The sequence below is a fragment of the Euprymna scolopes genome, chromosome 39, assembly GCF_053919585.1.
Source record: "Euprymna scolopes isolate OS-2025 chromosome 39, ASM5391958v1, whole genome shotgun sequence".
In the NCBI taxonomy this organism is placed as follows: Eukaryota; Metazoa; Mollusca; class Cephalopoda; order Sepiida; family Sepiolidae; genus Euprymna; species Euprymna scolopes.
In genome coordinates this window covers 19145573-19168341 of record NC_136520.1, presented here as the reverse complement: position 1 = coordinate 19168341, position 22769 = coordinate 19145573, and the positions used below count along the sequence as shown (strand labels likewise).

Genomic DNA, 22769 nt, shown 5'->3' with positions numbered 1-22769 from the left:
TTATTTATTTTATATGCTTTATTTATTTTATTTATTTCATTTGTTTCATTTGTTTTATTTATTTTATTTGTTTTATTTATTTTATTTGTGTTATTTATTTTATGTGTTTTATTTATTTTATTTGTTTTATTTGTTTTATTTATTTTATTTGTTTTATTTATTGTATTTGTTTTATTTGTTTTTTTTTCTTTTATATGTTTTATTTATTGTATTTATTTCATTTGTTTTATTTATTTTATTTGTTTTATTTATTTGTTTTATTTATTTTATTTGTTTTATTTGTTTCGTTTATTTTATTTGTTTTATTTATTTTATTTGTTTTATTTATTTTATTTGTTTTATTTATTTTATTTATTTCATTTGTTTTATTTATTTCATTTGTTTTATTTATTTTATTTATTTATTTGTTTTGTGTATTTTATTTATTTTATTTGTTTTATTTATTTTATTTGTTTTATTTATTTTATTTATTTTATTTGTTTTATTTATTTCATTTGTTTTATTTATTTTATTTGTTTTATTTATTTTGTTTGTTTTATTTATTTTTTATTTTGTTTTATTTTAACGAAATTAAATGACCATCTTTTCTGATTTTAATATTGAAATTTTTAAGTTCTCACAGATCTAATTTTGCAAAAAAACAAAAAAAAAACAAGCATTTTTCAAAATGCTTATACAAATATTCTTTGATGACATTTAAATATCGGCGCAAAAGATCTAATTTTTGGTATCAGTATCAAATTTTTCTTCCATTTTTAAAAAGTGAAAAATCAGTTTTATTGATCATCTGCCAAAGGAATTTTTTTTCAAAAATTATCGAAACTAAAGATACCAGTTTATACATCAATAGATAATTTTTGTTGCATGACAAACGGAACAAGTATTGCTTTGTTGTTTGTTAATTTTTAATTGAGCTTTTCTTTTGTTAACATAAAATCGCACACATTGTTATTTGTCGTATTTGTTGTATGTAAAATGAAAGTCATTTCAAAGAAATGAATTTGAAAACGTTTAATAAAAAAAGCAGACTCTTGGCCAGTGCCATGCTTACCAACATTATACCCCTCACCCTGCAGAATGCCATTGTGCTCCCTCTACCCGCAAAATACAACTTGCACTCCCACCCAATATAATAAACCCACAATAAATGGTACTTTAAACAAAATAACATGTGTTTGAAACGTAAATATTCCTTGATTATTCAAAAACGGAAGAGATAATAGAATTGGTGTTTTGAAGTTATACATTATAAGAACGTTTTCACAATTTTTTGCTCCTTTTAGTATTTCCTAACTATTTTTAGTATTTTCTAACTATTTTTAGTATTTTCTAACTATTTTTAGTATTTTCTAACTATTTTTAGTATTTTCTAATTATCTTTATAGTGTTTTCTACAAGTTTTTAAAGGAATTTAAAAAAAATTAAACCCAAATTTCACAAGTATTTTGCTACAGGAAATATACAGCCAAATATCCAGGAGTTTATTCTTAAAATAGAGAGGGAATGTCAGAAAGTGTAGTATGAATGAGTTGGAGTAAAGAGAAAAACGCGAATCAAAACAACATTAATAATCGTAATGGAATGTTGCTAAACGAAACCAAGTTATTTCAAAATGTCACGATGAGGAGAAAGGCAGTAAGTACTACACAGCTAATTAGATGCGATAAATACGTAACTTTATAACTACGTAAAAAAAATTCCCATCGGTATAGTTATTGGTGCTATTCTAAACTTACCCCAAAACAACAATATTTATCTCATACTTTTAGAGCAGAAATAGCTTCTTGATTATCTGATCTAAATATTTTGCATCAAACATGTTCGTTGAATGATGTGATTATTTCACACATCCGTTAATATGATGGAAAAAAGAAAAAGAACAAAAACAAATAAAAACAGCTCAAAACGTATTTGTTGATTCAAATAAAAATCATTTCGAAATTATCTTTATTTTACAAAATAAATAGCAGATAAAAGTATTTTATGTATTATGTTAGTTTATATATTGATTTATATCTTAATTTATAGTGGGCTCTCTCTACCGTGCTAGAAAACTACTTACGCCTCAAAGTATTCTGTACCTCTATAAGGCCACCATTCGCCTATGTATGGAGTACTGTTGTGACATCTGGGCTGGTGCATCTGCTGCTTGTCTCTCACTCCGGGACAGGGTTAAAAAAGAGTTGCCAACCTGATAGGTCCTGAACAGCCATGTAGGCTTCAGCCTCTGTCCCATCGATGAAATGTTGCATCCCTCTGCCTGTTCTACAAGTACTTTAATGGTGAATGCTCTGACGAACTTTACGCAATTGTAACCCCTCGACGTGAATACCCCCGACAAACCTGACAAGCAGTTAAATCACACCCGTTCACAGTAGAGATCCTTAGGTGTAAGAAATCCTTCTACTCCAATAGTTTCTTCCCCAGAACTGCTAGACTTTGGAACTCTCTTCCGGGATTCAGCTTTTCCAACTGTACTGACATGCAGAAGTTCAAGTGTAATGTGAACAGACATCTTGCTACCCATCTCCCTTCATAATACGCCTGCAACTTATGTCCCCGATACTAGTCCCCTACTTTAAAGTAGCACTGTGCCTTGTTTGAATTAAATTTTAAAAAATGTATGTGCATTGTGTACTTGATGAAATATTTAAAAGAATTCGCATTGGAAATTCATTCAAAAATGATATTAAAACGGGGTTTCAATCACACAAATCATTGTGTATACTGCAGTCGGAATGTAGCCTTTGTCAGAAAAAATAAATTTACCAATAATTAAAATGGAATTGAAGAAAAGTGTTTCCCTGCCAACCTTATAATAAAAATTTCGCTTTCTTTGTGACAAACTGCTAAATTTTCTGTGTCAGTTTTTTTTATTCATTCATTTATTTATTATTTTATTTATTTTTATTATGATTACAAATTATGTAAAAAATAAAATACAAAAGATAAATAAAAAAGATAAATACAATAAAATAAAATAAATAAATTTTAATTAGTATTTATTAGACGCCAGTATTACTTCCTATAATATATTAACTATCTATCCAATATATAGAACTTAACTTTAACAAAATATACCATAACAACTTTTATATATGTGTGTGTGTGTGTGTGTGTGTGTGTGTGTGTGTGTGTGTGTGTGTGTGTGTGTGTGTGTGTGTGTGTGTGTGTGTGTGTTTGTGGTTTTACTGTATTTTTGTTTGAGGTTTGACTATTTTATTTTATTCATACAGAGAACTAATATAGAATATTTACATACTAGATTAACCTATTATTATATAAAACTTAAAATTCATAATAAATTGTAATAAGATTTTAAAATTGAATCCTTATTTTTATTTCAATCCAAGTTCTTATAAAAAAAAAATTAAAACAAAATTATTTTTAACGAAATTTAGCATAAAACATATTGTACGCGTAGCCTTGGAAACAGACTGTAGACTGTTGAAAAAGCTTTGCGCTCTTCCCCTTCTCCCTGTCGTGCTTGGCCTTTACTTGTCTGATTCAATATTTCTGAACACATTAACACGTAGGCGTTCTGACATAATTTAAGTAACTAAAGACACCTTCATTATAACTGATTAAACCAGCACCGCTTTTCTAAAAAAAAAAATCATCCGTATCTGGACGCTTAGCTTTAAGAAAAGTTCTCCAAATCACTTTCCTCTCTCCCATTCTTCTAGGTAACTTTCGCCCGCCCCTTTGCAACTGTGGGGTTTGCGACGGCCATGAGCATTGCTATGCCCTTTGTTTATTTTGGAATGAAGTTTTCGTGCTTTGCAGTTTGTAAGAAACAATGGTCGGATTACGTTTTCTATGTCAGTTGATATCGTTGCTGTCGTTGCTTTTAATATATGCATGATAACAAATTCAAAATGTCGATGATATATGAAGGGCTTTCCAAAAGTAATGCCTCCTATTTTTTTTATTCCGCTGAATGTAGGCACCGCCAAAAATGGCCGCAAAATCAAGTTGTTGTTGTTTTTTAAAACTAAATTACATTTATTAAAATCCATTATTTCTGAGTAACTTTTTTTTTCCAGAAAGATAAAACCCTGAATTTTATCATATAGAAAACAGAATAATGTAAAACTTTTTCTATTATTTTTAATTAAATTTTAAATGTTAAATTTTCCCAAAAAGTTAACAATTGACATTTTTTGTCTTGCACAAAAAACGTACATAAATATTTAAAAAAAAAGGTTTTTGAAATAATTAATTTATTTATTTATTGTCTAACTAAGATTTAGGATGATTTTCTAAGAGAATATGCAAAAATATTATAATATAAGTACCTGAATTTCAAATAATTCCACTTATTCATATAGCTAACCAGATTTCGCGTCGATTTCGCGACTCTGTTTACGTTTGTGTCTGATAAGGAGAAAACTATGGAAGACCAAACAGGCCAAAAAAACTTATTTTTCAGTGACGAAAATTTCAATGTATTATTAAGCTGAGGCTGGCCAGTACCAGATGGGTGACCATTTGTATGAGTTTGGTTTTTAATGTGTATGTGTGTGGGGGCCAGACTCCCCAAAATGGGGTGGGGGGGCAATTTAAAGCAGAATAAAAAAAAATTATTTCAGCGCGTTTGGTCCACCGTAGTCGAAAGGCGGCAAACGTTTTCAAACGGGATCGAAAAAAATGATGCTATTTTTAACACAAAGGGCACAATATTTATCGAATTTTTTTTTTTTTTGTATCGATTATTCAAAGCATGCCCTGTTTAATAATGGTCATGCATTATTCGGCTCGCTAAAAAAAAATTGTTAATTTATTTATCAAAAATTTTAAAATGGCTTTTTTCGTATAAATATTTAAAAAAAATTTTTTTGTTTTGCTTAACTTAAATTAATTATTTTACTTAACATATTCACCGAATTTCACACTTCAAAACTCAAAAGCGGGATAATTAAACACAATCGAAGTTCTGATATTCAGACGTCAAAATAAGGTATGCAAACAAGTTTTTTTTTTTGTTTTTTTTTAAATCTATAATTCTGTCCCTTACAACAACACAATATGTTTTGTTCAGTTTCAGATGATTATTTTAAGCATATTTGTTCCCACTTCAAAACAAGGGGGGGGGTAAGCAAAAAAAAATATATATATAAATATCGTTTATGAAAAATAAGTACACTGTTATAAAGTTCATTCTTCTCCTAATAATCGCTGAAAATTTCGTATTGATCGGATAATTACCTGATTTTTGGTAGATTTTTAAAAAGACGGTCCGTCAAAAAGTACTGACCTGCCCCCCCCCCAGTTTTGGCGGTGCCTAGCTGAATGGATGAGTAGATCGCAAATTGCATACGATGACTGAATTTATGCATTCATAACCTAAAAGTTTCATTTCTCTGCTGCAGATATTGACGGTGTGATACTCCAAGAAAGCAACTCCTATAATAGAGGTGCATTAAAAGCAGAGACGCGTCATTGAATTCCTGGCAAAAGTGCATTGAGAATGGTGGTGACTATGTAGAAAAATATATTCTGGAGCACAAATGGTACTATTCCCGTCTTCATAATTCTTCAACTGTCTTAGTTTTTAAAAATATAGGATTCTTTACTTTTGGAACGACACTCGTGTCATGTGTTTTACCTGAACTAAAAGAAATTTATAATGTAGCAAAATTATGCTAAGAAAAAAGATATTCCATATCAGAAATTTTAAAATGCGCATAAAATGTTATTTAAAACCTTAGTCCACTTGTACACACACGCGCGCGCGCACACACACACACAGACACACACACATACACACACTACACACACACACATACTACACGCACACAATATTGAATAAGGCTGAAAGAGTGGCAAGTCTTGTTAAGGTGAGTGCTCCAAATAACAATGGCCTGAACAACGAAAGGGAGATGACAAAGTACAAAGACCTAATGTATGATATGCAGTCACACATGGAACCTCGAAAAACAATATACTAAGGTTAGAAACAAAGTTTTGTGAAAAAAAATTTAATTATGTGAAAAACCAAGTGCAAAATAAAATAAAATCATTGCATTTTTGGAATGGTCAATAAAAAAGTACTTTAATAGCAGACGATGCTTGGCATTTGGAAGAATGTGTGTCTCTAGCAAGAAATGAACCAACAAAAATAAGAAATAAAAAGTTATAGTCTCTCTATATATACAGTTTGGTATGTGTATATGTTTATATATTTGTATGTATAGGATTCATACACAAAATAATTAACTGATTATTATAAACTTTGGAATACATCTGTCAGCGTAAAGGTTGATAATGTGAGCTATATTTAGGTTAATTTAGTTGTATACAAAAGAGTCAAAGATGCGGTAGTAGTTTTCTCGGAAAATCGGATAACTTCGACTTGTTAAAAATTGTAACAATAGGTATTGAGCATCAATTTCACTTGCTTTCAGTTTCTTTAGATATTTTTATATAATAATTTCCGATTTGAAAATTCAAATTTAATGATTTTTCTTTGAAGTTGTTTTGTCAGTAGATTAATTAATCATTTAATTGGAATAAACATTATACTCATTTAATCTTTGTAAGTGTATATATATATATATATACACACAAATTTATATACATATATATATGTATATATATATATATATATATATATATATATATATATATATATATATATATATATATATAACCTTACACCAGCCATTAAATGGGAAATCCTTAGAAAATCTAGCACATGTAAATCCCTAAACTCCCCATGTCTCCTCTGCCTAAACGAGAAACTCCTTATCTCCAATTTTAAAGACAGAGACAAATTACATCCTCGGTCTCTACGAAATTACTCAGCTAATTTCTGGTTTAAACATTTGAAATTTTACATATAGTGCATTCAGGGATAGGACAAGTTTTTTAATCGGTTTGAGTCAAAAATTTGCTAAGAAGTCAAAGTTCAAAGGAATTGATCTTTGCAGTGTCTAGCAAACTACTCAGCCAATTTGGGGTCTAAACATTTGAAATTTTAAATGTGGCTTACTTGGGTATGGGTAAAATATTTTATTTTGATTTGAGACCAAAATAATAAATAGTAAGAGATCAAAATTAGGGTCAAAGTTAAAAAAAAATAATTCTGCAGCCTCTACAAAATTACTCAGACATTTTTGGGTCTAAACATTTGAAATCTTACAGAAAGTGTATTTACACGTAGGGCAAGCTATGAACAGTACATAGGACCCGAGCAAAGCCGGATTGAACTGCTAGTATATATATATAGAGAGAGTAGGGTAAGAAAATATATATGCATATCTATATGTGTGTGTGTGTGTGTGTGTGTGTGTGTGTGTGTGTGTGTGTGTGTGTGTGTGTGTGTGTGTGTGTGTGCGTGTGTGTGAAAAATTGATAGAGTTATTTGGTACACACACAAAATGTAATGATAGTTAAGTAGTCGATTAGAGAGAAAAAATTTTCTTCACTATTTTACTCAGTCAAAGATTAGGGAAGATTTAAGTCAGATATCGATGTATCTCAAAATAAATAATTAAGGAATATCCCTCGTAAAAAGTAAAGATTACGTGTCATAAAAAATAAAGGGTTATACCTGAGATGCAATAAAGAGTTAGCCATAAGAAAAAGAAACTGTTAGGGTTATGATTAGCAACATGAAGAAATTAAGAGTTACCTACAATAAAAAAAATACGGTTAGCCTAGGCACCGCCAAAAATGGCCGAAAAATCAAGTTGCTGTTCTTTTTTAAAACGAAATTACATTTATTAAAATCCATTATTTCGGAGTATTATTGCCACATCTGGGCAAGACTTATCCTGCCTTGACAAAGTTCAAAATAAACTTTGTAGCCTAGTAGGGGATGCCCTTTTCTTTTCCCTGCAATCTTTTTCTCACAGAAGTGATGTTGTAACCCTGTCTCTGCTTTATCGTTATTTTCACGGCAAGTGCTCCCCTCGCCAAACATTCATGAGAAACACTCGTCTAGCTGAAAACACTATCAATAATTTCCCCAATCTTTATCTGTGCCTAAACCTAAACATAAATTCCATGAACAGAGCTTCTTTCTTATAACTGCACACCTGTGGAACTCTCTTCCGTTTGCCTGCTTTCTAGCTGACTTCATCTTCAAGCCCAATGTAAACAAGTTCTTCATGAGCCGTTCCCCTTAAGTAATCCAATTTAATAAATTTACACTACTAACGATTAGTATGATATTATCCCTACTGTACACTCTTTAACCCTTTTCATCGAGTGGCCTCTAGCCCTTGATAAGTGGAGATTCCTTCGTAAAAAATCAACAAAAAACTAAAGGGTAAGCAACAGGAAGAAATATAGGGTTTGCAACAGAAAGAAATAAACATTAAACAACACGAAGAATTAAAGTGTAAAAAAACGAAAAAATAAAGAGTAATTAAGGAAAGCAACAGAAAAAATAAAGTTTAAACACCAGGAAGAAATAAAAAAGTAAGCAATTGGAAGAAATTAAGGGTAAGCAAGAGGATGAAAAAAAGTGTAAGCAACAGAAAAAATAAATAGCAATTAGAAGAAAGGGTTAGCAACACGAAAAAATTTAAAGTAAGCAAGAAATAAAGAGTAAACAACAGGAAGAAATGCCATGGTAAAAATATAAGGTAAGCAGCGTGAAGAAATAAAGGGTTAGCAACAGGAGGAAATAGGGGTTTAGCAACCGAAAGAAATAATAGATAAAAAGAAAAAATAAAAGTTTGCATGAGGAAAAATAATGTGTTTGCAAAGGGAAATAAATATAGCGTAAGCAATTATAGAAATTATGAGTAAGCAAATGGAAGAAATAATGGATAAGCAACAGGAAGAAATAAAAGGTTAGTTACAAGACGAAATAAAGGTTAAACCACACGAAGAAACAAATACTTAGCAACAAAAAGAAATAAACGGTTAGAAACAGGAAAAAATAAGCATTGAAAGAAATAAAGGATTAGCCACAGAAGAAAATAAACACTTAGCAACAGAAAGAAATAAAGGGTAAGCAAAAGAAATAAATAAAGGGTTAGCAACTGAAAGTAACAAAGGTTAAGTAACAATAAAAAAATAAAGGGTAAGCAACTTAAAGGAAAAAAAAGTAAAACGTAAACAACAGACATAAAAAACGGGTAATCAACAAGAAAAATAAATAGTAAGCAACAGAAAGTAACAACGGGTAAGCAACAAAAACGGGAAGAACTAAATAGAAAGAAAAAGGAAGAAATAAAGGATTAGAAACGGGAAGAAACAAAGAGTTAGCAACGGGAATAAATAAAGGCTAAGCAACAGAAAGAAATAACGGCAAGCACAAAGAAAAAGGGTTAGCAACAGAAAGAAATAAAGGTTAAGCAACAAGGAAAAAAGGGTAACCAACAGAAAGAAAAAAATGGATAAACCACAGCCAGAAACAAAAAGGCAAGCAGCAGAAAGAAATAAAGGGTTAGCAACTGGAAAAGGGGCTAGCAACACGAAGAAATTGAAAGTAAGCAACGGGAAGAAATACAGAGTAAACAAAAGTAAGAAATAAAGGGTTAGCAACGAGAAGAAATAAAGTGTAAGCAACGGAAGGAAATAAAGGTTTAACAACACGAAGATATTAAGGGTTAGCAACAGGAAGAAATAAATGGATTCTTTTGTGAAGAAAGAAATAAAAGATTAGAAACGTGAAAACATTTAAGTAAGCAACAGGAAGAAATATAAGGAAAAGCACTGGAAGAAACAAAAGGTAAGCAACGGGAAGAACTAAGGAGTAAGTATCAGGAAGACATAAAAAAGTAAGTAATTGGAAGAAATAATAGGGTAAGCAACAGGAAGAAAAAAATAAACGGTTAGTCACAATAAAAAAATAAGCTGTTATTTACAGGAAAAAATAAACAGTTATATACAGAGGGAAAAGTGCTAGTCACTGGAAGAAATTAAGGTTTAGCAACAGAAATTAATCAAGTGTTAGGCACAGTAAAAATAAAGTTTTAGAAAGAGGAATAAATAAACGATTGGTCATAGGATCAATTAAACGGTTAGCCACAAGAAGAAATAAAAGGTTAGCTACAGGAAGAAAAAGCGATTAATTACAGGAAAAATAAAAGTTAATCCACAAAATTTAATTAACGGTTAGCAACAAAAGGAAACAAAGCATAAGTTACAAGATGGAATAAAAATTTGGCCTCAGAAAAAAATTAACGGTTAGTTACAAGAATAAATAAAAAGTTAGCCACAGGAACAAAATAGGTTTTGCAACAAGAAATGCATCAGTAGTTAGCAACATAAAGAAATAAAGACTTAGCCACTGGAAGAAATAGACGGTAAACACAAGAAGAAATAGAGTGTTTGTCACAGAAATAAATCAACGGTTTGCCACGTTAAGAAATAAACGATAACATACAGGAAGAAAAATTAGATTAGCGACAGAAGAAACAAACAGTTAGCCACGGAAAGAAATAACAGGTTCGCAACAGGAAAGAAAGAAACGGTTAGCCACAGGAAAAAAAATCATCAATTACCTAAGAAAGAATAAACGGTTAGTTACAGGAAAAATACAGAGTTAGCCTCAGAAAAAATCAAGGTTCAGTCACAAGAGAAAAATAAAGCATTAGCCACAAGAAAAGATAAAGGGTTAGCCACAGAATGAAATAAACTGTTTGTTACAAGAAGAAATAAATGGTTAGCTACATAAAGATATAAAGAGTATAAAGAGCAAGAAAAAAGGGTTAGCAATAGAAATAAAGGGTTAGCCACAGTAAGATATAAACAGTAAGTATCACGAAAAATAAACGGTTAGCTACAGGAAGAAATAAAGCGTTAGTGACAGAAAGAAATAGTGGTTTAGCCACAGAAAAAAAATAGTGGTTTAGCCACAGACAGAAATAAACGGTTAGTAAAAGAAAAAAGAAAACGTTAGCCACTGGACGAAATAAAAGGTTAGGCACAGAAAGAAATAAACATTTAGCCACATAGAGATATAAACGGTTTTACACAGGAAGAAATAAAATGTTAGCCACAGAAAGAAATAAAGAGTTAGCTACATGAAGAAATACACGGTTAATTACAGGAAGAAAAACAGGCTTAGCAAAAGGAAAAAATAAACGGTGAACCACAGAACAAAATAACAGGTTAGCAACAGGAAAGAAAGAAACGGTTAGCCATAAAAAGGTTAGTTACAGAACAAAATTAAGGATTAGCCCAGGAAAGCTCAAGGTTTAGCCACAAAAACAACTAAAGCGTTAGTCCCAGAAAGAATAAAGGTTAAGCCATATGAAGAAATAAACGGTTAGTTACAGGAAGAAATGATGAGTTGCGCACATAGAAAAAGGGTTAACAACAATAATAAATAATGTAAATAAACAGTTAGCCTCAAGAAATATAAAGAGTTAGCAACAGAAAGAAATAAACGGTTAGCCTCATGAAGATAAAAACAGTACGCAACGGAAAGAATTAAACGGTTAAGCTAAGGAAGATATAAAAGTTAGCAACAGAAAGAAGTAAACGGTTACGCACAGAAAGATATAAGGGATTAGTACCACAAGGAAATAAAAGGTTAGCTACGGGAAGAATGAAACGGTCAGTTTCGCGAACAAATAAAGAGTTAGTGACCCAAAAAGTAAAGGGTTTTTAACAGAAAAACAATAAGGGCAAGCAAAAAAAAAGTTTTAGCCACATAAAGAATTAAAGGGTTAGCCACACGAAGAAATAAAGGGTTAACCACAGGAAGAAATAGAGTTATTCATAGGGAGAAATAAAGGTTTGCCTAAGGAAGAAAGAAAAGCTTAGCTATAGGTGGAAATAAACGGTTAGTTATAGGAATAAAAAAGTGTGCTACAGGAAGAAATATAGGGTTAAAAACAGAAAAAAAACGGTTAGCAACAACAACAAAAATAAATTCTTAGCCAGGTGCAGAAGTAAACGGTCAGCCATAGAAAGAAGTAAAGTGTCAGCCACAGAAAGACAGTAAGTATTGGCCACAGGAAGAAATAAATCGATAGCCAAATGAAAAAATAAACGGTATAAATAAAAGGAATAAATAAAGGATTATCCACAGCAGAAATATAGGGTTAGCAACAGAAAAAAATAAACGGTTAGCAACAGAAAGAAATAAAGGCTTAGCAACAGAAAGAAATACACGGTTAGCTACAAAACAAATAAAACGTAAGCCTAAGAAAAACTAAAGTGTTCGCTACATAAAGAAATAAAAGGTATTTATCACAGAGAAATAATAATTAAAATTTTAAGTTTTAACCAAAAAATATTATCGCTAGCAAAATTATTAATTTGATCTCAAAGTATGTAAAGGTGATTTTACTCATTGACCTACATTTTAACTCAGACACTAGTGTCTGACCAGACTTCTTCTCCTCTCCTTGACTGTTGCTTGAAGCTTGCCTTTCTATATTTCCGCCCACTGTGATATAAAGACATATTTACGGTTTTCTTTTGCCGTAGCGTTTTAGATTGTGTGTGTTCGAACATGTTTTTCCTCACATACACACACCCACATGTACGCACGCACATACGCACGCACACGCACGTATATACACATCCACGTACACACACATGCACGCTCGTGCGCGCAAACATGCACACATTGGTAACGTGACTTCCTTTTAAGTGAAATCCAGACATGCGCAGTCAGAACACTGACCCCAGTATAAAAGTCAACAACAACGTTCAACTTCCTCTTTCTTCCCTTTTGACTTGGTTCGTCAACCAGACAAGTTCGCGTCCACAGCTTGTGGCCTGAAGACACTTCCACGTGGCCGAAGGTCAACCCTCTCTCTCTCTCTCTCTCTCTCTCTATCTTTCTTTCTTTCTTTCTACATGCTGGACTGCCATTTCTCTTTCCCCCTACTTTATTCCTCTTTTTTCACGCGCGTAATCGTCAACGACTGAACTGAACACGTGTTCCACCTAAACCATTTATTTTCAACAGAAAATAAATGACATGTTTATTTTATTCAGCAATTGAGTTTTTTTTTTCCTTCCTTCCATTCATTTCATTATTTTCTTTTGTAGCGAATTAGGATTATTATATCCTGGTCCGCAACATATGGTTCTATTTTTTTTTATTTTGTTATTACGATTATCTTTATTTTTATTCTTATTATATTTATTATTTGTATTTGTATTATTTCTTGTTTCTTTTCTTTTTCGTTACTCTTTTGTTATTTTGTATATCTTTATTTTATTCTTTTTCACTTTTTTCTTCTGTTTTCATTTTTTCAACTATATTAAATGCCGCTAGCTTATTTTATTTTTAAATATCACGTGACAAGCCACCTGTGCTTGAAACTTTTTTCCAATTTTTAATACGGACTCTAATTTGCATAAGCAGTATCGCCTGAAGAGTTCTCTAGTTACCTGTAACTGGCTCATGAATGTGTAGCGACTTATAAGTACTTATGGAACATAACATAAAAGGTATATTTTGCCCTACTTTGGTATTGAGCACTCTTGTATGACCCTCGTTTAAAATTCATCGGTTGCTTCACTTCATATAGGTTCAATCCTCGGCTTAGGAGAGGTGCTAGTCTAGCGGCACTGATGCTACAACGAAACTGGCCTGTATGTCGATGACTACAAATATATTTTAAGCCCCCCCCCCCACCTCTTTAGGTTGAACACTGTCGTAAATAATCTCACCCGTTACTTAATTGGCTGAGAAAATGTGAGGCTCGCTGTTCTAGATTCAGTCCTCTGCTTGGGAGAGATGCTAGTCTAGCGGCACTGATGAGTTGTGATACAACAAACAGGACTATGTCGATGACTAAATATATATATATATATATATAAGGGAAAAGTATATATATATATATATATATATATATATATATATATATATATATATATATATATAGAGAGAGAGAGAGAGAGAGAGAGATATATGAGGGGAAAGTAGTGTTTTTTAAGCATTGCTGGTAAATAAACGTGAAAGAGTATAAGAAGGATATAGCACTGCAGAAACCGGGTGTTAAAATTATGTGACGTATGGACAAAAATGAGCAAACGAAACAGGGTTTTGTAGAGCTAGTTTTTTCATAATTCATATATATATATATATATATATATATATATATATATACTAGTATTTCAGCCCGGCGTTGCCGGGGTGTTTGAATGCGTATGTTGAGCAAATAAAATAAAATAAGTGGTAATAGGAAGGCAGGCTCAAAGCCATACCGCAAAGGAGGAAAAGAACGGGGTAAAACCTAACGTTTATGCTGTTACGACCACCGCCAAACACGAAGCGACATTTTTTTTTTAAATTAAGGCTACACAATCTAAAGGAGAGGATAACTTTTAAAAATATCGGCGAAAAAAATGCCTCCCCCCTGTAGAAAAGTGCCTAGTTTAAGGGGAAGATATTAATATTTTTAGCCAATTTTTCGATATTTGTCGTATGAAAGATCGAACTTTAAAACGATATTGATCTTTGCAAAATCCGTCGCCTCTATTAAAAGTTTAAGGCAGACCTGCAAACAGACATACATACATACATACATTTATATATTGGTAACTAAAAATTTTCGACCCAAACTGATGAAAAAGCTTGCCCTATCTCTGAATAACCTTTTATGAAAAATTTCAAATATTTAGACCAGAAATTGTCTGAGTAATTTGGAAGAGACCGCAGAAGTCAATTTTTTTTTAACTTTGACCCCTATTATGACCCCTTAAAATTTTGTTTTGGGCTCAAATCGAGTTATTAAGTTAGATCCATGTCCAAGGAACCTATATCTAAAATTTCAAGTGCGTAGACCCAAAATTGTCGGAGGAATTTGGTAGAGTTCTCAAAGGTCAAATCGTTGAACTTTGACCCCTTAATCGCCAAATTTCTGGCCAAATACCGATCACATCGATTTTCCCAAATCTCAGTACCCTGTATATCAAATTTCGAGTCTGTAGACTAAAAATTGACAGTTACTGCGTAGGGAAATGTACACACACACACACACACACACAGATACACACACACACACGTTTACTTTTATAGATATATAGATATAATATTGTGTTCGATTAAAGCCTATTACCATGTACTAAACTTGTATACATCCATTCAAAAAGTGTTCGATTTCAAAGTAGTTCTTATTACTGGTGTGCATGTCGAGGTGCGGGCAAGTTGCTTTCAGAGTGAGATCCATTCAAATATGTGTCTGTAAATCTATATGTAGGTGTGCATTTCAATGATGCAGTATATAACAATAAAAATGATTCAGTATATAACAATAAAAATGATTCAGTATATAACAATAAAAATGATTCAGTATATAACAATAAAAATGATTCAATATATAACAATAAAAATGATTCAATATATAACAATAAAAATGATTCAGTATATAACAATAAAAATGATTCAGTATATAACAATAAAAATGATTCAATATATAACAATAAAAATGATTCAGTATATAACAATAAAAATGATTCAGTATATAACAATAAAAATGATTCAGTATATAACAATAAAAATGATTCAATATATAACAATAAAAATGATTCAGTATATAACAATAAAAATGATTCAATATATAACAATAAAAATGATTCAGTATATAACAATAAAAATGATTCAGTATATAACAATAAAAATGATTCAGTATATAACAATAAAAATGATTCAATATATAACAATAAAAATGATGCAGTATATAACAATACAAAAATAATACCAAAAGGAGAAGCTAATGATTAGTGCAGCAAACTTTGCGAAAGTGTACAAATTAAAATCCATCGACATAAAATATACATAAATATAAAATCATTGAAGACGGTGGCAATCTTTCTAGGGCAATTGCTCTTGACATATCTAAAGCCTTTGATAGGGTATGGCATAAAGGTTTACTTCATAAGATCGCTAGCTATGGTATAGCTGGAAAAGTCTTCTCAATTATTAAATCATTTCTTTCTGATAGATTCATAAGGGTAGTAGTTGAGGGGCAAAAATCAGAAGCTCACAATATTAATGCCGGTGTCCCTCAGGGATCCATCCTGGGCCCAACTCTTTTCCTGATCTACATTAATGATCTTCCAAATCATATCCTTACATCATTTGTAGACATTTATGCTGACGACACTACCATTTATGGTACCACATCTAAGACAGTAAACGAGCAAGTTCTCTCGAATTCTCTCTCCTCTGATCTTGAGCACGTAGTACAATGGGGAAAGGAGTGGCTGGTTACTTTTAATGCATCTAAAACCAAGCTTCTCTCTTTACATCATCAACATTCTAATCCACATTTGTCATCAATTGAAATGAATGGCTCTCGTCTTCAGGAGGCCTCAAGTTTTGACAAGCTTCTGGGCTTGACCATTACTCCTGATCTTAAATGGAACACGTATATCAAATCTGTTGCCAAGGCCGCTGGAAAAATGGTGGGATCTTTCTATCGATCCAGTAGATATCTCACTGCTGATGCTATTCTCTATCTATATAAGAGCCAGGTACGTCCAAGGATGGAATACTGTTGCCACATCTGGGCAGGAGCTGCTAGAAAGAACTTGTCCTGCCTTGATAGAGTTCAAAATAGACTTCGTAGCCTCGTAGGAGATGTCCTTTTCTCCTCCTTGCAACCTCTATCTCACAGAAGAGATGTTGCGAGTTTGTCTCTGATGTATCGTTATTTTCATGGAAAGTGTTCAACTGAGCTTCAATCTATGGTCCCCCCTCGCCAAACTTTCACAAGAAACACTCGTCTAGCTGTAAACACTATCAATAATTTCCCCCACTCTTTATCTGTGCCTAAACCTAAACGTAGATTCCATGAACAAAGCTTCTTTCTTAGAACTGCACGCCTGTGGAATTGTCTTCCGTTTTCCTGCTTTCCGGCTGACTACAATATGGTTTTGTTCAAGTCTAAAGTAAATAAGTTCTTGATGAGCCGTTCCATATAAGTTATTAAATTTACCAAATTTTCATTACTAATGATTACTATATTGACCAACTTCTACTGTACACTCTTTAACCCTTATCCTTGAGTGGCCTCTGGGCCTTGATAATGTGGTGATGCCTTTGTAAAAAAAAAAAAAAAAAAAAAAAAAAAAAAAAAGATGAATTCAAAACTTCACATAATATAGTTTTAATAATATTAAAATCAAATGAGAACATCTTAAGTTGTTTGATAGAAATTCAACAAGATTAATCATATGTGTACGTTTGTGTTCATGTGTTGGTGTGTGTGTGTGCGTTTGTGTGAGTGTTTGTGTGTTTGTGTGTGTGTGTTTGTGTTTTTGTGAGTATGTGTGTTTATGCATGTGTGTTTGAGTGTGTGTTTGTGTTTGTTTGGGTATGTGCTTATGTGTGTGTGTGCGTTTGTGTTTGTATGGGTGTATGTGTTAATGTGTATGTTGGTGTTTGTGTTAGTATTTGTGTATGTGCGTGCATGTGTTTGTGCGTGTGCGTGTGCGTGTGCGTGTGTGTGTGTGTGTGTGTGTGTGTGTGTGTGTGTGTGTGTGTGTCCACATCGATGTAGGCCTAATTATCTTAAATTTATTTAAGTAAAAAAAGGCTTATAGTATTAAAAAGTTGATTCTAAGATATGTAGCAGGGGGGAGTGAATATTTAAAATTTGAGTACCCCTACACTCCCCTCACCCCATGGCGGCCTACCTGTTCCCCACGCGAGGAAAAAATTCAAATATCACTTCTCACAATCAACTTTTCAAAAATTATAAATGTGAGTTTATCAACGTTTGTTTTCCATACATCTGAATAATACGAAATACATGCTTTAGTTCTTGGATTCACTTATATTGAAAAATGTTGTTTTGTTCTAATTCGCCTCAATTTATAATTAACTGAACGAGCCATAAATTTCTCTCTTAACTGTCTATCTATTTCTATCACTCTAACTCAAGTTGATTCAATAACTCTCTAATATTTCTTAATGTCTCTGAGTATTTAGAAAAAAGTGACTTGCCTTTTTCAGATGATGCATGTCTGTACACACCACAAGCACGTGTGTAAATTAGATGGAAAAATAATAAATATCTTTACTATATAATATTACTATAATAATAATAAGAAGAAGAAAAAGAAGAAGAAGAAGAAGAAGAACTACAAAAACAACAACAAGAATAATAATAATAATAACAACAACAACAAGAAAAAGAAGAACAACAACAACAAAAAGAAGAAGAAGAACAACAATATTACTATAATGATAAGAAGAAGAACAACAACAATAAGAACAAGAAGAAGAAGAACAACAACAACAACAAGAATAATAATAATAATAAGAAGAAGAAGAACAACAACACCAACAACTAGAACAACAACAACACCACCACCACCAACAACAACAACAACAACAGCAACAGCAAGAAGAAGAAGAAGAAGAAGAAGAACAACAACAACAACAAGAACAAGAAGAACAAGAACAAGAACAACAACAACAACAAGAACAACCACAACAACAAGAACAACAACAACAAGAACAGCAAGAACAACAAGAACAACAACAAGAACAACCACAACAACAACAACAACGACAAGAACAACAACAACAACAGCAAGAAGAAGAAGAAGAAGAAGAACAACAACAACAACAACAACAGCAACAAGAAGAAGTAGAAGAATAAGAACAACAACAACAACAGCAACAAGAATAAGAAGAAGAAGAAGAAGAAGAAGAAGAAGAAGAAGAAGAAGAAGAAGAAGAAGAAGAAGAACAACAACAACAACAACAACAACAACAAGAGGCGAAGAATAGTGATGTGCAAAACTGGGCAATTGCATGGTAATCCCGGGAATCCAAATTTGAATGGCCTTCTAAACATATTCAAATTATCTCCTTTTCTCGCCATATTTCTCAGTACTAGGACTTATACATGAGTCTCAAGAAGTTGGCCTAGACCTTGTGATGACTAAATGTTTATATATTAATGATTAGAATATAAATTTTTTCCTATATATAAAAGAAGGCGGAAGAAAAATGAAATCAAAATAGAAAAAAACAAAATATTTTTAACAAACCTTTGTCTTTCTCTTCGCAGTCGTCGAGAAAAGTGTCAAAGAAATAGAAATAGTCCGTTGATCGTCGGAGAACCAGTGACGTCTGTCGCAGCACTTGAAATAAGAGCATCGGTGCTGGCGAAATTATATCAAGTAAAAATAGACTGTTTATGGATCTCTCCAGCTATATTCGTCTTCTTATCCCTCCTCTCGCGCTCTCTCTCTCCTCTCTCTCTCTCTGTCTCTCTCTCTTTGACTCGGGAAAACCACTGCCTGTGGCTGGCAATATATACGTGCTTCCCACTGAGCTCTCTAGTAGGAGAAATAATGGTTTCCGCTTGCGTAAAGCATTATTCTTCTTTTTAGAACAGATCTCTCTGTAATTGGTAGCGTGAACATAAACGAATATGCGTAAACATTTTTTACTGCCAGGGTTAGGGGTAGGGTTGTGTACTATCACAATGACTAGTGATCTGACGGTCAGATTTCGAATCTTAGTGTAAAAACATTTCTCACGTCTAGTCACATTGAAAGCAATTGCCTATAAATTACACACACTTAATCTCACTGTCTCTGTCTCTCTCATATCTTAATCTCTCTCTATCTTTATATATCTCTCCCTCATAAATATATATATATATATATATATATATATATATATATATATATATATATATATATATATATATATATGCTTCTACTAAACGTTTCAAAATCACAGGAATATACACTTAATTCACATTCATATTGTTTAAATTAAGCGTCTTACACGTGTTTCATTTCAAGCAAATCATCAGAGACTTTTCATGAGTTCCTCAAAGAATTAAATGTTTTTTATTCTTGTGATTCAAAAAAGAAATGGTAAGGTTAAAACAAATTAAAAAGGTTTAAAAGATATAAAAATCCAGATAAAAACAGTGAAAACGTCTACTTGTTATAGATAAACATGAAAGGCATACCGACATGCAGAAAAAAGAAAAAAGTTCGTGGATCACGAATGAAGTTGGCGATGCAGCACGCACATGTTGAGATTGGCGGTCTTAAGAGAGCACAGTGTTCTGCATGTTAAGCGAGTAAACACGGCCCCAAAAGTTCCCAATAACTAATATCTTAACCATCTTCTCCTTGCTTGGAAGGCTTGTCGGACACCTTCCGGTATGTGCATGGCCGTGTGTGGCATGTGGAGTAATCAAGAGTAGAGCTAGTTCAATTATGAATAGCTTGAATGACAAAGAGACAGGCTCCCTGCTGTACGAGTCTGTGGATTCAGTAAAGTAGAATGATCCAGCTTGTGAAGACGGCCAGGAACTGGACGTGTGGGTCGATGCCACCGTGTTAGCAACCAGGGGGGATGCATTGGAAAGACACGGGACTGTGTTAGAGAACTCTTGTTGGCTGCTACCAGCATGTTAATCTGGCCGAACTGGTTGCAGTGTTGAAGGGAATTAATTTGGTAATGCGCTCGTCCAAAATTTCAAAAAGAAAAATTTCATGCCAAGTTATGTATAACATAACTTGGCATGAAATTTTTATTTTTGAAATGTTCGACTAATCGAAATAAAACTCATGCAAAACTCACCATCCGATCGCTTGACAAAATTTGAAAAAAACTTTCAAAATTTGTCAGTGTTTTGCTTCTGCATCCTTTTTTATGGTCTTAAAAAATCGTCGTTCATCGTTTTTGTCTATATTTTCCAGGCGTTACCGGAAATTCTTTGATGACGGTATAAAATGTAGTTTTCACCTCATCAACTCCTGTTTGTCTAGAGGCAATCGCTGTGTATTCAAGGGGGTCAGCATATTTTGGTATAAGTCTGGACAATCTGATCGGAGATACTCCATTTCGTGATTGGAATTTTGGAGAATAGTTCGCGATCTCTGTAGTCTGTTTGCAACATGTGCTGATATGCCTTTTTTCGAACCATAAATTGTTTACAGTGGTATATGGTCGATTTGTAATAAAAAGTGCATTCCGTAAACGAAAAGATGACATTTTATAGCTGTAAAAATACCCAACGCTCCTTTTTCAATTTGTGAATAGCTCTTTCCTGCAGGCAATAATGTACAAGACGCGTAAGCGATAGGTTTCAGCAAACTGTCTTTTATTTTGAGTAACATGTAAACAGCATGAACTATAGCGTCAACAACTACAACGATTTAGCAATCTGGATTTAAAGTAATTCAGAAGTGAAAATATTCTTTTATTTCCGCAAATGATTTCTGGAATTTTGTCAAACTGATTCGATCTTTTTTATTTTTCAATATTTCGTTAAAAGACGCTCGCAAATTGTGCATGTTTGCGACGAACACGTTGTATTAATTTAATAATCAAAGTAAACTTTGCAATGACGTTCTGCATTTGATCTCCTACTATCTTTTTCTTTTCGCACTTCTACTCCTTCAGTCTTTATTCTTTTAAATACTTCATGTATTTATTGCGACTTGTGATGTTTTATTATTTATTAAAACATCATCTAGTCTGCTAAGTAAGGCGTTAATTACCTGTTGAAATATAGCTGATGCAAGCTCTTTCCTAAACGGTAATCTTTTAAATTTGTACAAACCCTTATGGATACTTATGCATAGAATCATAGAGCACCCCCTTATTCATCAGTATTTGTAGATTCACGTCATTTAATTCTACTTTTGAAAAATAATTCTCCCGTTGAGTTTTACGAATATCTCTTCTGGACTAGGGAAAAGATAGTGATAATCTTTTAGTGCCTAGTTCAAACTCATGGAAAAATTTGCACACACACATACACACACACACACACACACACACGAATTTCTTTATTCTTTTTGTACGTAGATTGTAGGCAAAGTCCATTCGCTACATTCAGCCTTCGTTAACAGTATCATTTTTCGAATATCAAGTCTATTTAATGACACGGATGGAACATTTCTCCTTTTTTAACCGGTTGAATATTCTGTTTCAATTCCAATTTGCGGTTATTTATTTTTACATCTCTTCACTCCACCAGAAAAAATCCGAAAAAATTTTCTTTCAATCCTTTCTTAGTCTTTCTGCTTAAATATTTAAGGGTCTTTTTTATTATATTTTGACAGAAAGAATTTATAGGCAATGTCCCATAATTGAATTTTATTTTACACAGAGATCACCACTTATCAAGGCCCGGAAGCCACTCAGGGATAAGGGTTATTGCAAGTACATTACGTTAGTGTGGAGATTTGATGAAGTGTTTACTTAAGGGGGCGGTTCATTAGGAATTTGTTAACGTTGGACTTGAACACATCCAAGTTGTAGTCCGGTGAGAAGCAGGCAGACGGAACAGAGTTCCACAGGCGTGCAGTTCTAAGAAAGAAGCTTTGTTCATAGAATCCGCGTTTTGATTTAGGCACAGATATAGAGTGGGGGAAATTTTCACAGTGGATTCAGCTAGACGGGTGTTTTTCGTGAAAGATTGGCGAGGGGGACCAGAGATTGGAGTTCAGATGAGCACCTGCCATGGAAATAACGATAAAACAAGGATAGGCTCGCAACGTCTCTTCTGTGGGAGAGAGGTTGCAGGGTAGAGAAAAGGACACCCCCCACTAAGCAACGAAGTCTATTTTGTACTCTGTCAAGGCAGGATAGGCTGTTTTTAGCAGCTCCTGCCCAGATATGGCAATAGTATTCCATCCTTGGACGTACTTGGCTTTTATATAGATAGAGAATTGCATCAGTAGTGAGATATCTTCTGGAGCGGTAGAAGGATCCCACCATCTTTCCAGCGACCTTGGCAGCAGACTTGATGTACGTGTTCCATTTCAGATCAGGAGTAAAGGTCAAACCCAGAAGCTTGTCAAAACACGGGGCCTCACCCAGACGAGAGCCATCCATCACAATTGATGCC

General features: G+C 32.9%; 1 protein-coding gene across 3 annotated transcripts in view; it reads right to left on the bottom strand.

The window, feature by feature from the left end:
• Positions 1 to 19071, bottom strand: part of LOC145263666 (thyroid peroxidase-like) — a 412282-nt gene extending 393211 nt beyond the window's left edge. For all 3 annotated transcript variants that reach the window (XM_080120540.1, XM_080120538.1, XM_080120542.1), the window contains exon 1: positions 18934 to 19071. The gene's annotated coding sequence lies outside the window, so the exon portion shown is untranslated. The remainder of the gene's footprint in view (positions 1 to 18933) is intronic.
• Between the last annotated feature and the right edge of the window lie 3698 nt (positions 19072 to 22769).